Source organism: Chaetodon trifascialis, chromosome 23, assembly GCF_039877785.1.
Source record: "Chaetodon trifascialis isolate fChaTrf1 chromosome 23, fChaTrf1.hap1, whole genome shotgun sequence".
NCBI lineage: Eukaryota > Metazoa > Chordata > Actinopteri > Chaetodontiformes > Chaetodontidae > Chaetodon > Chaetodon trifascialis.
In genome coordinates this window covers 17,486,407-17,500,382 of record NC_092078.1, presented here as the reverse complement: position 1 = coordinate 17,500,382, position 13,976 = coordinate 17,486,407, and the positions used below count along the sequence as shown (strand labels likewise).

Genomic DNA, 13,976 nt, shown 5'->3' with positions numbered 1-13,976 from the left:
CCTTTTGCATTTTCATTTATTTAATCACTTAATCAAGGAAGTAGTTAGGGGTGTACCCATGTCCAAATGTAAGGGGTATGTGGACAGTGATGAGGGTGGTGGGATTGAAAATTTCGCTTATTTATCAGATCGCAATGACAACAGTATTACTTTGACGCTGTATACAACATTGTGGACCCATGGAGGTTAATCACGTTATTTTTTGGTTATTACTACTGTCATAAAAGTTTGATTTAGCGCTGCACAGGTTCCTGATGTTGCCAGAATGTGGGATTGAGAAAACTACTCAGTTGGTTTGCATAAAATCAACTGATTTAAACCTGTACATTGGACTGAACCGGCAAAACTGGAAACCAACCGACCTACCCCAAGTTTGTATGACCACTCGGCCCACCGTGTCTAAGGTCTTAATTCATCCTTGTTGGGGCAGCTGTGGCTCAGGAGGTAGAGTGGTGCTTTACCTATCATATGGTCGGTGGTTTGATCCCTGGCCTCGGCATTCTACATGTCAAAGTATCTTTGGTTAATGTATGTGTTTAGCTTCGCCACTATCGTAAGAAATGTGTGTGTGAATGGGTGAATCCAGGCTTGTGTTGTAAAGGCACCGTGAGTGGTCATCAGACTAGAAAAGTGCTATATAGAAACATTTGTTCTGAATAGCCACACTCAAAGGTGAGCCTGCCAGACATAGTGGCTGCATCACCCTGCCTGCCTCCTCTCTCGCTTGGAAAATGTCTTTTGTGCCCTTGCTGTTTTGACACTGTACAGATGTGGATAATGGTGTTCACTTTCAGACCGTCTGTCCTTGAATGGTTGCACTCTATTGTTGACGTGAAAACTGACTAAAGTAGTTGTGTGAAGAATGAAAATTTCAGACATTGGAAAGGTGTGAGGAAGGGTGTTTCAGATGCTGTTAGACAATCCAAAATTAGCACCATGCGTTAGGGGACTTAAGTGGACTTTTAAAAGCTGATATACAGTAATAGCAGTAGTTTGGAACAGGGAAAAGCCAGTAGCTGCTTAATTGACCAATATCATCCCAGCCCCCATACATTTTGGTATCTGGAGTGCCTACCAACCCACAAAAAGTGAAACCAGACAGTTTTCTTTTTGGGCTGACTCGACAGCGTTTTGTTCTTACAAGCACCAGATCTGCCAGCATTATGTCAAAGCTAAGCGCTAAGCACTGGAACTACTCTTTTGCTGACTGCACACACCAGCACAAATTGCATTGACCCACAGCCTCAGAGGACAGACGAGCTGTGTGGATTAACTTTATTTTTGATGGAAATGCCCCTTAACAACAAGGAAACTCTTAAATGTGCATGCAAACCATTTTACTAGTGCAAAGGATTAATGAAGCCTGAGGATGGATCGATACCGACTTCACACTTTGAAGCTGTACGTTTTACAGTTTTTACATTGCTTTGCTACTTATTTTGTGCATGTTAGCCTATTGCACTTGTGTTAGCATGTTGCGTGGCCATTGTAAGCCCACACACTGGAAGAACATTGAAGTATTTAGTATTGAGGCACAGTCTAGAGAAGCTGTGAACATTAAGCCTAATTTGTTTCAGTGTTGCCCTTTCAATCAATTTTTTTTGTTAGTAAGTAAAAACCAAGGAAGTGCTTTGATGGAGTTTGGGTGCCAAACAAACAGCTCTCACAAGATCACGTCGTGACACAGTGCTATGCAGGCAGGTCTTGTAGTGAGTGAGCTAATAGCTAAGAAGGTGAAACCTCATTCAGAAGTAGAATTTGTGAAGGAGTGCCTTGTTCTGCTTGTTCCAAAGTGTCAGTTTGTCTTGAGGAATTAGCAGATGAAGGAAAACCTGAGCTGGAAACTTAGCCGACTAGCAATGTCTTGTGCGTGTACGTGTGTGTGCTTTGGCCTTCATGGTGGACATTACACCAAGTACCTCTCAGAGCTGAACATCAAGCTCCAGCCAGCTTCCCATCTCTGCTTTCAAATGTGAAATCATCTGAAGCGAAAGTAAAGCTGTGGCAAACAGAAGTGCAAAGTGCTAACACTGTGCACTTTCCTACTCTGCAAGATCAAAAGCCCGCTATGACATCTGAATATGTTGGTGACTGTGAGAACTCCTTCAGGCATTTGGTGAGAGGTTTCAGGACATGGAAAGTAAACAGAAGGAACTCAACATACTGGCTATCCCTTTTAATGTGGAACCAGCCGATGTGTCTGACAACCTACAACACGAGCTCACTGAGCCACTACTGAGCGCAGTTTTTTCCTCAAAACTGACTGCAAAGATTTGGTTCCTGTCAAGACTGACTGACCCAAACCTGGAAAACCGGCTGCGAATCATCATTACTTCTATCTGACATCAGATGTCTCTCCAAAGAGAAGTTGTCCCATCAGTTACAGTCTGAGATATGTGTTCGTGAATTTAGTATGGCTCTCAGGGATTTGAAATTGAAATGGAAGAATTGAAATGGCTCTTGACAGGAAAAAGGTTGCCCACCACAGGTATACGGTACATAAAAACCATAACTCCATGTGGGACATTGACAGTTTACATAAAACCTATGACTTTGCTTCTTTGTGCTTTATATATGTCCAATTTATCTTTCCGTTTCATTGACTTTGAATAAGGAGCTTTATTTTTACTGCAGGCTTCAGTTCTTTTTAAATTTAGTAGTAAGGATCATAATCTGCAGCTTTGAGAGACATTTTAAAGCAGAAACACGGTAATGATATTCTGACAACTAAAAACATATCTATTGAAAAGATCCTAGTTATGTGCACAGTGCAGTCCTCGTGCTCGTTTCATTTTTCTTGTTATACAGGAAACAAAGGAAATATTGCAGATTTAAAATGTGTTACATTTAAACTTGCCGACCCAGTTAAAGCTGGTTTATGGCAGGTTTCTGTTCCACAGCACATAAAGGACAATTACAATACAGAATAAAAAACTAATAAAAGGCAACTACAAAACAAAATGCATGTTTACGGCTGAGAGAGTTCATGCATAAACACTAAGCAAAGGAGAAGTGACAGACACACATAAATTTACCTGAGGAAATGTCACCTGTGACCTGTGATCTAATTTACAGATATTGTTAATTTCTCCTTGATTTGAATGTGCCAACGGCATGTGTGAACATGCAGACACAAAACAGACCTGGAGCACTTCTGCTGTCCAAGTCTGCGCCCGTCCTGTACGTCCAGCATGTACGTGTCATTGTTCAAGGATACTTTGACACGTGTGGCCACATGGGGGAATGAACCCAGCCCCTCCAGTTGGGCTTGAGCTTACTAATTGCATGTCCAGTAAGATAAGCCTCAAAAAAGGTGTGACAGAGTCATTAAGTGGACATCTGTTAGGGTAGCATTCACCGTCTTTCATCATTTCACTGTCTTTCATTTTGTCATACACAGAGGAAGCAGCCCAATGTCAAAGATTTCATATATCGCCGTTTGTTGTTGAGGCTTTGTACTCTGACTTATGTCCTTCAATTATTTGTCAGGGGAGTTGAAAGATTCCTCGTGACCTCTGTCCTCCTGCTTGTTTTTTTCTTCTTCTTCTTTTTTTTTTTTTTTACCTCTCAGGGCTCTGCAGCATCTTCCCACCTAACCCACATCTGCATACTCTCTGTCTCCCTAGTGATTAGATTATCTCTCACCTCGCGAACGTGCTGGAGATGGCAATGACATTCACTTTGGCAAGATAAGGGAGTGCACACATGGATCCATGCCTGGTGCAGATGCTGTGTGTGTGTGTGTGTGTGTGTGTGTGTGTGTGTGTGTGTGTGTGTGTGTGTGTGTGTGTGTGTGTGTGTGTGTGTGTGTGTGTGTGTGTGTGTGTGTGTGTGGTGGGGGGGGTGTACATTGCATTTCGATAGCACTAGAATGCACCTGATATGATTTTGAAAAGCTACCCATTGATGCAGATTAAAATAAAATGAGACATTGATTTGAATTAATCAAAGCAAAAGCCTTCCATTAGACATCTGTGTTAGTATTGATCAGTCCATGGTTGTGATGTCACCAATCAATTAGCTTTATTTTTGCTGTATTTCTCTGGCCTGTACCCATCCCTGTGAACAAAGGTTCTGGACTGCCTGACCATGCCAGGTTTTCTGTGGATTGTTTCATAAAAAGAACTGAATGCCTGTTATTGATGGATTTTACATAACTGCCTCAGAGAACAGTTTTCTTAATTTTCAGTGTGGCCTGGCATTTCTCCCCTTGAGGCATTTGTAAGGGAAGCAGCATTTGGAGCTGTCGAAGCTGTGCTCAGTTTTCAGAGCAAAGGTTCCCGAGGCCACTTAAAGACCAGTGTCAAAGGAGATGACAGAGATTCGGGGGGTTTTGCACATGCTTTTATGCATGCTTCATATTTATTTGAGCAAACATTTGCTTGACACTGTGTGCACTTTCAGTGTGTGTGGATTATAAACCTATATTCATTTCTGCTGGCAAAAGAAACGCGTTTTGAATATTTATGATTTTGGTCCCAATTCATCACAGTGCACTTTGCTGTTAAGCCTAAATGGAATTTTGCCTCATCCAGAATGAAATGCAATTTAAGACATTAATTCTCAAGAGGTGGTTGTGAAGTGAAGTTCATGATTTCGGCAAATTATCCTGTATTTGATATATCATGTCACCTCAGTCATTTCTCCAGAAACCTTTCGTACATATGTTCAGCTCGCTCATGTGCACAGCCACATTACTGTATAACGAAGCTCAGAAGAGTCCAGATAAGTTCAGAAATATTAATGTGCACCAATGCCTGAGCATCCCCTCTGACATGATAAGCACTCATCCAGGTGCTTTGCTTTTTGAAATGTTTACTGTTAAAGGCAGAGTGAAAAGCTGGGATCCAAATACAGTCACGCATTCAGATGGATGTGATTAAAAAGGGGTTTATTGTAACAGGACAGGTGGTGGACGCAGAAGGGAGATGATCCTGAGACACGAAGAGGGCACAGTGTTAATCACAGGGAAAACAATCCAATACAAGAGCAAGGAACAAAACACTAGGAGATCCAAACGGCAGCGATGTGTCACCAGGCTGGCGAGGAGACTCAGGTATTTATCCTGTGGCTGGTCATTAGAGGATTGGCTGCAGCTGTGGTGGCTGATTGGCACATGGGTCAGGTGGAGGTGAGTCATGGTGGAGGATGAATCGCCCTGTCCAGACACACACACACACACACACACACACACACACACACACACACACACACACACACACACACACACACAGAGATAAACACAAGGAGGAGGAGGTGGAGGTTAATTTGCTTATTATAAAGTACACTTTTCTTGGTGAGTAAAACATTGAGTTAAGGTTGGAAAAAGATCAGGAAAACAAAGCCAACATTACTTGTTGGTTTGTCACACTGTGAGATCATGGACACAAACTTATGCACATGTACACCTGTACATTCCTCTTGCTATAGTAAAAACAGACAATGCTGCTTTCTGCATTTGTGTAAATTGCACTGCTGAATTCTTCAATATGAACATAATTTTACTGATGGTTAATCCCACATTGTCACACTGCAGTGTTCATGCTACTGTCCTATTCCCTAAACTGTCATCACACATAACACATGACTTTGTATGTTTAACTGAGACACTCAATCACTGCTGGGCTGTTCAAACGTCATACAGCATGTTTGAGGTCCCACCAAAGGGAGGTCATACACTGGGCTTGATGAGCTACACAGGTTCAATTTCCTCCCATCAGTGTGTGGATTTGCTACATCCAACGATAATGCCATCCACTTTGCTGTGCTGGACCCTTGCCCAGGTAGCACACGAAACACAGTGAGGGCAGCAGCCAAAACATAATCGTGCCTCATATTGTCCCAGATACCCCTGATACCACAGTGGAAGGACAGGTGACCACTCCAGTGCAGCCCAGTCCCTCAGCCATGACACCTTTCTCCTTCTCAGCACCTGGACTGTTTCCTTCTCCCACCCGGCCCCATGGTTCACCACCCAACACCCCACCATTAAAGCTAGGGGTTATCAGCTGGATCACATGGAGCCCTTTAAAGACCACGTGAGGATCTGTGAAGGAGTTCTTCTCTGGACCTAGACACAATACTTCTGCACTCTCATTGGCAACCAGCAAATATGAAATATGTCAGAAAAACCATGGACCCTTTTTCTGTCCAAATCTCCTTTATTAACATCAGGCTTGTTAATCAAAGCACTTTGTGAGGAAAATCATCAGCAGAAGTCAAAGAGTTTGCCGCACAACAAACAAAAAGCAGCAGTGTCTCAGCTGTGGCGTTGTGTAAGTGTCACAGAGTTACAGGGGTAGTGAGCTGAAGGGGAGAACAGAGGTCACATGTGTCTCTGGGGTGCTGCAGTAATTCTGGGCTGCTGTCCTGCTGTTCCTGGCCCTTTGGACCTGACCTGATTGATGGTCACTGCTGCCTCAGGCACTGACTCAATGTTAGCGAGGTGGGAGCAGAGGTGAGAGAAAATGAGTTTATGAGAGGTTATGGAGGTGTCAACCTTTTAAGATATTAAACAGTGATCTCCGTATTTCACCATTCCACCATCCTGCCTGAATTGTCAGTTGGGCATTCAGGCTACAGAGTGACAATTGCTTGTTTTTGTGAACAGAAAAATGTTTGAAAAACGGTTTAATCGTGCCAGTGTGCAAAAGCAGGCTAATATGAATAGACAGAACCAAATGACGTGTTTGCTGTGAATGCTGTTCATCACATTGTCCTGGACTGTCGCTGACAGGAAGGAGCTGCGTTACAGTCTGCTCAGTGTTGCTACGTTCGCTTTTTCTCTCTCCTTCCTTTGTGTACATCTGGCACTGGTACGCTTCCCTGCTTTTCTGCTTTGTGTGTATTGAGCGAAGTCAGCAATAAGCTGCTATCTGTATTGCTGCCAAGCCCACCTTCCCACTGCTGCGTACCATGGTTTTACTTTCAGCTCAGAGCGATATATATTTAAATTGGGACTGTGTGCTGATATCGTTGTATGTTTGTATGTATGTTAAGCACTTCAGCCTTCAAAACTGGCAAAAACAAAAATTCTGTGCAATGTACTCTTTCCTGGTGATAAAGCCTCTGCAGCAACATGAGGCGACATGGCATGAGAAGAGAGCTGTAGCCAGGATAGCCCCCTCCATCCCCACCGCAATCTGTTTAATTATATTTTCTGTAAGTTTTAATAAAATGTTCTTCCAATTTCCAAGGACATTCTGAAAATCTGCTTATACACTCAGCACAACTAACTCTACCCTAACTATAACAATTCTTATTTCAGTTTTCCATATAATTAGTACCAGATTAAATAGTTGATTCCAGGAAGTGTGTCGAATTTGTTAGGAAACTATGGACCCATAAAGTAAGGCATTACCATTTTATTTTCCAATAAGACAAATGAGGTTTCAAATCCCTCTCCCACACTGCCAGGAAGAAAACTCTGGTGGAGCAAAACTGAGCCTAAATATATGCAAGTTTTCTGAATGTTGAACTAAGGGACAAATGAAGCAGGACGTTTGTGGAACTGAACGTTGCACTGGGAAGGCTGGCAGTATGGAGAGGCCTGATGAAGCTTTGTGGACATGGTTAATGTTGAACCTTGCCCAGGCTGGTCATTCCTCGGGGCCAGTGCACTCGCCAAACTACAGGAGGCAACTCCAGAGTTGTTTGAGGCTCACTAAGCTTGTCTAATAGGCGCATGAAGCGTCACAAGGGACAGGTAGACGAGGACAACAGCAGGGACATGAAGTGTCAACAGTAAGCTTTGATCACTTTCTACTGCCTTTCAGTTCCTCTCTCTCTGTATCATCCAGGGTCAGGCTGCAGGGTCAGCAGTGTGAAAGCTGTAAGAAGCGTATGTCTGTTTAGTACTTAAATGTGTGTTTGCTTCTTTTTTTACTCCTAAATCCAGATATTGTCCCAACCTTGGCATTCGACAAACCAAACAAAATTGAAACCATCATTTCTCCGCACTAATCCAAGCTGTCAGTCTTCATTTGAAATGTTGCAGCACAATAATGTAGGCTGTGTGGGGGCAGGAGAGCACTGGAAAATATTCAGCGGGAGGAATAACATCGCTAGAAAAAAAAGGAAAAAGTCTGCAGCACTTCAAAGCACCAGATTGTGTTATACAAATCTAAATTCATATTGCTTGAGGAAATGTCAAAATTTTATTACAGTCCTATTATGAATACTTTTGCAGCTGCACGTCTGCAATAAAAGGCAAATTATAGTAGTGGGTTTATTAGATATTAATTCACATGCAATGGGGAATTGGATGCATTTGAAATGCATGCTTAAGGTGTGTTTCATGTTTTTCCACATCACTGAGCAATGCATCTTCGCTTTAAGGACATTCTTAGTCATGTTATTGACCTGGAGGAGTAAGTATGGAGGGGGCGTCTCTATTTGTATGATACCTCGCTCAGATTCTGTGATACCTTTGCCAAACCCTAACCATGACTGCAGTGGCAGTAATACAACCTACAGCATCTCTTGTGTCGTATTAAATCCAGTTATTCACTGGAATCAAACATGCCAATACAGTGAGAGCTTCCATTTCACCAAAGAATACACGTAATACCTTCTCGTTCTAGTCACTTAATTCGTTTTCTAGTCAGTATGTTGCCCAAATATGTACATTTCTCCTTATTCTGAACCAGGAAAAGCTGTGGAGATCTTCGTCACTGCGGACATTTTTGACTTGACCTGGCTTGACATTGACTTTGACTGTCACTGTAGCCTTAGGTGTGTCAGGAAACCATTGCATTGACTGCAGCAGCAGTACAACTGACTGGTGGCATACTTAAATGTAATGCAGACATTATTAATGCTTCCACTTACGTCTGTGTTTGACACTTCAAAATGTCCACCATCACAAAGGTCTATTTAGGGGAAGATCAGACAAAGCAAAGTGTGTCACGAACCAAAACAAACTCAAATAGAGCATCAAAGGGAAGAGACTTCACAGTGCTGCCTACACTGTTTGATTGACAGCTGATCAAAATACAAAAGCAGCGTGCAAAGTGAAAATGCTAATTCAATGGCTTAAAAACTGAAGATTCCACAGATTATCACGTTAGCTAAAAACTACTGTTATGTTTCTTGATATTTTTCAGTCTGATTCTCGAGCGTTGACTGCTACTAAGAGTTCAGTAGTCTATAATAGACATTTTCTGTCCACAAGTCAATTGTATTGCATGGGCATACGGCAGTAAATGAATTTAAATGGAATTGACCCTCAGTGCTTCCCTTTGCCAAGTGCTGGAGACACAGCTGTGCTGAGTGCACTTTTTGTGCAGTTTGTTTTCCTGCCTGATTGACAATGAGATGTTAAGCAGTGCTGGAACTGCTCATCCCCAGTGTGCATCTGGTTCCTCCCCCATATGACTATTGTTGAGCAATAAATTGGCAAACCATCTACAATAAACCTCCATCTGGAAGCAAAAACATGATACCAGTGGCCAGATGCACAAATGACTCTGAGATAACAAAACTGGCCTTTTCCTTTGCAACTCAAGTCTAAAGCTCTGCTACCGGGCCTTACAGGCTGCAATTTTGATTACATTCTACACCTCCAGAGCCTTATCAGCAGGCTGGCCAAAAATGAAAAAAAGTTATCCTGAGGGTGGTACTAGAGGAAAGGCAGTGAGGTCACATTGGGGGTCGACTGTGGTCAACTGGTACCGGTCAACAGAAAGGATGAAGGTGGTGAGCAAAGAAACTGTTTGTATTATTCGTAAAGCCATAGCTGTGTTTCTAAGTAAATCCTGTTGGCACTTCAGTGGTGTAAGTGTAACAAATGAAAAATTGGTTTTGAGCAGTAAATTATGGCGAAGAACTGCCATATGAACGTAGCCAATAATGGCCAGGCTGATTATCGATCAACCCATAGTTTATATGGTCTGTCCCTTCAGGAGGATAAATATACTTTTGTATGATAATCTGTATTTAGATGTTGGTATTTCTGTGGTACAAGTGGAGGTTTTGCTCTGACATTTGTAGTAGAGGAAAGATCTGTGGAGATCTATCTGACATTCATTCCTTTGGGATGATGAATATCCAGCAGATTTCACAGAATACTGCCATTAGACCCATGTGCAAAGGTGGCAGATTGAACTCAGCGTGGCACCAAAGAAAAGCTGGCAGTTACAGTAGTTCACAGGTGTCAAGAAACAAAGAACAATTTTGACAAAGGCTGACAACGATCTCTGTGGGATTGAGATGCTCCAATTAAATGTCTTGGTAGCTGTCTCAAATGAAGAGCTTGATGGACCTGCTATGGCTGCATTCAGACTGACTTTAGCCACTTCATCGACACAACATGGGTCCAGCAGAGTCATCCAGCAGAAAGTTCAACCTGGCTCACCTTTTGCTGGTTTGAACTTTTCTTTCTTCACACAGCCACTTCCATCGCTTTTCAGCGGATCCTAACACCATGAATTCTGACAGAGGGTGTGCTCCATTGTCCCCACTGGTATGATTGACATCTTGGCCCAGTCTCTTGTTTTGAGCATACTGAATCCTTTAGTTCAGTCTGTGGATGTTAGATCTGATTTCTTCAGCTATCATCCTTTAGAAACCACCAAGATCTGCGTTGAACATCTGTTCAGGTAGTTTTCAAGGTAGCTTACTGTGGCAGAAAATCTGGCTCTTTTTCTTAAAAGTGTTAATACATTCTGTCATTCATATGATTTGTTGTTATTTTCATGCGTGGGCTGACTGATAATGAACATGATATGACCATATGCTCGATCAATACCCTTTTCTGGGAAAATGAATACAGGTCGTGCTCCTTGGACTGAGTCATCCGTCTGCACAGTGCTCATCAGTAAACCTGACAGCAGCAGATGCATTTCAGAAACGACATTTACATTGTTTTCTCTGTCGTCCAGGAATAAACATTTGTCACTCGATGTTTATCAGATCCACCAACAATGGGATCTTTTAGGCATCTCCAACTGTGCTTAAGAAAGTTTGAATTAATGCTTATCACCACCCAGTCTGGTCATGAGTTTCAGAAAAACACAGCTGTTGCGTGCAACTGCAGCTGCCAGTGCAGTATCCATAAATCCTCCTCTAATGTTTTTTCAACATTGAGATCATATCTTCTAAATCCCTCGTGCTGTTTGCGTCTTGCTGGCTTGTGGGTCTGATTCTCAGAAGAGATGCTGTAAAAGAGATCAGTGACTCTCAAAATTGGGTCCAGAGGGCTCCTGAGGGGGGACTCGAACAACCTGATGAATATTTAGCTCTAATTTAATTCTGTAGAAATGATCTCAGTCACACAGCATATTAAGATTTGCCATTGTAATCATATTATAGGTTTTACTCTCCCCAGTGTAGAGTCTGAATGATCGAATCTTCCCCGTCTGTTCTAAGACAAAATGCTATCAGCTGGTGGCTTGTGTCCATGTGTATCTGTGAGTCTCTGATATGAGAACAGTTAAGAATGTCTCTCTATGGCAACAGATACAGTCATTTAGTCATTCACAGGTCATCATGTCAGCATTACTTCAAATGAGATCATTTTTTCCAGCCCCAATTGAGAAACCGTTGCTTTTCTTGGTCGTACATTGTAATAAATTGCATATTTTGGAGTTTTGGATCATTGGTCGGACGAAATAAGATAAACAATGGACACTTTTTCTCACGTGTTATGGAAACGTAAGAAAAGGTCTGCACACTGTAACTTCCTTAAGTACAATTTAATTGTACACCAGTGAGATTTCAAGCTCCTGCTAGCCTTCAGATGGTGGTCCAGCACCTGCCTTTTAAGGTATTTGGATGTGCATGACCATGATGAATTGTTTGATTTTTGAATGGCTCAGATGATTAATCACGGAAGTAATCAGTAGAAAATAAGTGTTACTTGCAGTGAAGTGAAATTTAAAACAATAAAAGCAGAGAAAAAGATGGCTTTAGAAGAAAATAAATAGCTAGTTTACCTGATCCTCCTTCTGGCAGGTCTTTCCAGAGTCGAGGTGCCCTAATTGCAAAATCCCTATGGTCTTCTAGCCTTCAACCATGAACCTCTAATTAAGACCTACCTGAGGACCTCAGGCTTCACTTAGATCACATGGGATTAGCAGGTCCGAAATACAGTGAGGGATCAATCCTGTGCCCTTTCTAAAGTTTTCACCCAAGTGGAATTACAGGAATTAAGTGTTGCTGTTTGCATTGTGTTGTAGTGAGTTTTCTTCTGGTAAGTATCAGGCAGGTATGCTGTGATCTGCCTTGTTTGTGATACTGCCCACCACCTATTTGAAGTCAATAGAAGAAGCCAAGTGACGTTTGGACCGACTGCTTCAGATATTAATATTCCTCTATGCTACTAATCACTTGTTATTGGCATTTAACTTAAAAATAAAGTATAAAGAATGCCTTCAGGACCTCAAAGGAAGCTTTTAAAAGCAATCTCAGCTATTTATTTTGCTGTGCTGATCTTCTTGTCATTCAAGGTAGATTGAAGCTAGCTCAGAGGATAAAAGGGTTTACAGTTTATATATAATTATGTGTTTTGGGTAGAGAAAGGTAGGGACGGAAGGCATTAACAGACGTACTAGGCACTAAAAGAGAGCATGGATAGATCCATTGGGAGTCTTGTTTTGATCGCAGCGGGGTCGGCTTTCTGAACGGCATGGAGGGAGAGTCTACAGCTGTGCTGTTCCAATAGGAGGCTGCTTTGATCAGGCTCTCTTTAGAATACAGAGACATCTTCGACAATGAGCAGGGAGATGTCAGTCTGCTGGGGTTTAGGGATATTTCAAGGAGCACAAATGGGATATGACTTGTTTTCAAAGCAAATTTTTAGTTTGAATAGTGAGCAGCACTTTTTTTTTCTTCAAGCAGATGCCAGCTCGCACACAACCGTGACACACAGGCGAAGACATGGGGAATGACACGGGCATATCACAGCGCGAAACATACACAAACACTCACTTCAAAAGCACTTCTTTGTTACATTCACCATGACAACCAGCAGAAATCAGATCCCATTTCTCAGGAAAAGTGTCTTCCTAAACCATCTATCTTGTCCTTCAAGATAAGGGTGCCGGCTTTCTGTGAACAAACAGGCAACACATTAAAACACCGTCAGCATGAACAGGAGTCATATTTAAAAAGAGCCTACCTCCATTTCCTCCTAACCATTCATCTTTGTCCTCAATGAGATGTGATTGAGCTGTCTTGGTGATATCATGAACAAACTCAGTTGCCTAAAAATTAGTTTCATGTAAAACAAATTTGCATTAGGCAATACCTGTACATGCTGAAGAAAAGCCAAATGTAAATACCAAGCATGTCTGCGAAACGTTTTGTCAACAGTATGTGCTTCTGGCAGCTAAAATATTAGCTGAAGTTCTGTTTCAAATACAAAGCACTTTTTAGGGGAAAGATGGTGGTTTTTCCAAAAGTCAATGCTGATTTGATGCAGTGGTGTAACATTTAAGCAAAACCACCATATTTCTCTCAACCTCACCAGGAGCTTTGAGCTGCCAAAGCAGAACTTTAAAAATGTTTCTGAGAATGTATTATAGGGAAAACAACCAAAATGACATGTGGGGATGCAAACCTCAGTCTTCTGAAGTCCAAAGTGCATAAATTCATTTTCAAAAAAGAAAAAAAAAAAAGACCCAAACGGAAAAGGATGCAAGGATAGCCACCAGACCTAAACAGAATAGACCCGGAGGTAATTAGTCTGGATCCAAAATGTGGCTGACAAGTAGACAGAGAACACCAACCGTGGCAGCAGCGTGGTGCTCCATCAGTTAAAGATGAGCAGCAGTTCATGTCAGTTTTCCTGCATCACTCTCTCAGTCTCACATTAAAAACATTATATTTCCGTCTCTTAGAAAATGACGCAAAAATACAAACAAAAAGATAACAACCTCTACACTCAACCAACCTCTGTCTAAAAAACAACCACAAGTAGTGCAGTTCATCACTTAAACAGCCATGTGACTGGGACAAGACATTAATACTGCAGACAG

General features: G+C 42.0%; 1 protein-coding gene across 1 annotated transcript in view; it reads left to right on the top strand.

Annotated features, from left to right (window-relative positions):
• The window catches only part of adam19a (ADAM metallopeptidase domain 19a), a 170,533-nt gene that overhangs the window by 25,967 nt on the left and 130,590 nt on the right, over window positions 1-13,976 (top strand). The gene's annotated exons all lie outside the window — the stretch shown is intronic.